Source organism: Chelonoidis abingdonii, chromosome 25 (genome assembly GCF_003597395.2).
Source record: "Chelonoidis abingdonii isolate Lonesome George chromosome 25, CheloAbing_2.0, whole genome shotgun sequence".
Lineage (NCBI taxonomy): Eukaryota > Metazoa > Chordata > Testudines > Testudinidae > Chelonoidis > Chelonoidis abingdonii.
The window spans coordinates 19,691,830-19,693,863 of record NC_133793.1 but is presented as its reverse complement, the minus strand read 5'-3'; positions in this window follow the sequence as shown (position 1 = coordinate 19,693,863).

Sequence of the window (2,034 nt, the reverse complement as noted above, 5' to 3'; positions counted from 1 at the left end):
GTTAGGGTTAGAGGTTAGGGGTTCGAGTTAGGGGTTAGGGAATAGGGTTGGGGGTAGGGATAGGGTTAGCATTAGGGGGTAGCATCTAGGGTCAGGGTTAGGGGTTTGGGTCAGGGTTAGGGTTTAGGGTTAAGGTTGGGGTTGGGGTTAGGTTAGGGTTGGGGTTAGGCGTAGGGGTAGGAGTTCGGGTAGGGTTGGGGTTGGAGTTAGGGGTTAGGCTCAGGGTTGGTTTTGGGGTGGGGTGGGGGTAGAAGTTAGGGTTCGGGGTGGGGTTGGGGTTGGGGTAGTGGTAGGGGTTTAGGGTTAGGGTTTAGGGTTAGAGAGTTACAGTTAGAGTTAGGGTGTTAGGGTTTAGGGTTGGGGTTAGGGTGAGGGGTTAGGGTTAGGGTTTATTGTTTGGGTTAGGGTTAAGGTTTAGGGTTAGAGTTAAGGGCTAGGGTTAAAGGTTTAGGGGTTAGGGTTAGGGTTGGGTCAGGGTGAGGGTGAGAGGTTGGGGTTCGGGTTGGGGTTAGGGGTCAGGGTGAGGGTAGGGTTAAGGGTTAGGGGTAAGGGTAGGGTTAGGTTATAGTTTAGGGTTAGGGTTTCGGGTTGGGGTTGGGTTACGGTTAGGGTTAGAGGTGAGAGCGAGGGTTAAGGTTGGGTTAGGGTTTAGGGTTGGGTTGAGGTTTAGGGTTAGGGGTTAGGGTTTAGGGTTAGGGTTAGGTTAGGGTGGGGGTGGGGGTTAGGCTTAGGCTTAGGGTTAGGTTCAGGGTTTAGGAGTTAGGTTTAGGGTTAGGGGGTTAGGGTTAGAGGGTTAGGGTTAGGAGTTAGCAGTTGGGGTTAGGGGTTGGGGTTATGGTTTGGGTTTAGGGTTGGGGTTAGGGTTTAGGGGTCAGGGGTTGGGTGAGGGTGAGGGTTCGGTTAGGGGTTAGGGTTGGGGTTCGGGTTAGATTTTAGGGGTGGGGATCCGGGGTCCAGGGTCAGGTTTTAGGGTTTATGGTGTAGGGGTTAGGGGTTAGGATTTGGCTTTAGGGGTCAGAGTTCAGGGGACAGGATCGGCTCAGGGTTAGGGTTAGGGTTGGTTGGGGTTAGGGGTGAGGGATTAGTGGTGAGGGTCAGAGGGGTGAGGGTTTAGGGTGAGGGTTTAGGGTTTGGGGTCAGGATCAGTGATCGGGTTAGGGGTTGGGGTTTAGGGTTAGGTTCAGGTTTTGGGGTTGGGGGTTAGGGCTTAGGGGTGGGGTTGGGGTGGGGTAGGAGTTGGGGTTGGGATTAAGGTTAGGGTTTAGGGTTAGGGGGTTATGGTTAGGGGTAGGGTTAGAGTTAAGGGTTAGGGTTTAAAGTTTAGGGTTGGGGTTGGGGTAGGGTGAGGGTTTAGGGTTAGGGGTTAGGTTTAGGGGTTAGGGTTAGGGGTTTAGGGTTGGGATTGGGTTGGGGTTGGGGTTAGGCGTAGGGGTAGGGGTAGAGGTAGGAGTACGGGTAGGCTTAAGGTTTAGGGTTAGGGGTTGGGGTTAGGCGTTAGGCGTAGGGTCGGGGTTCGGGTCGGGGTTAGGGTGGGTGTGGGTTTATGGGTAGGGGTTGGGGTTTAGGGTTAGGGGGTTAGAGTTAGGGGTTAGGGTTTGGGGTTAAGGTTTAGGTTTAAGGTTTAGGGTTGGAGTTGGGGTTAGGGTGAGGGTTTATGGTTAGGGTTAGGGGTAGAGTTTAGGGTTAAGGTTTAGGGTTGGCTTGAGGGTGAAGGTTAGGGTTAAGATTAAGGTTCTGGGTTAGAGTTGGGGTTAGGGGTTAGAGGTAGGGTTAGGTGTAGGGTTAGGGGTCGGGGTAGGGTTTAGGGTTAGGAGTTAGGGGTTAGGGTTAGGAGTTAGGGGTTAGGGGTTAGGGTCAGGGTGAGGGTCAGAGAGGGTGAGGGTCGATTAGGGTTAGGGGTTAGGGGTTAGGTGTAGGGTTGGGTTTTAGTGTTAAGGTTTAGGGTAGGGGTAGGGTCAGAGTCAGGGTCAGATGTGGGTGAGGGCGAGGGGGGTTAGGGGTTAGGGTAGGGTTAGGGTGAGGGTGAGGGTCAGG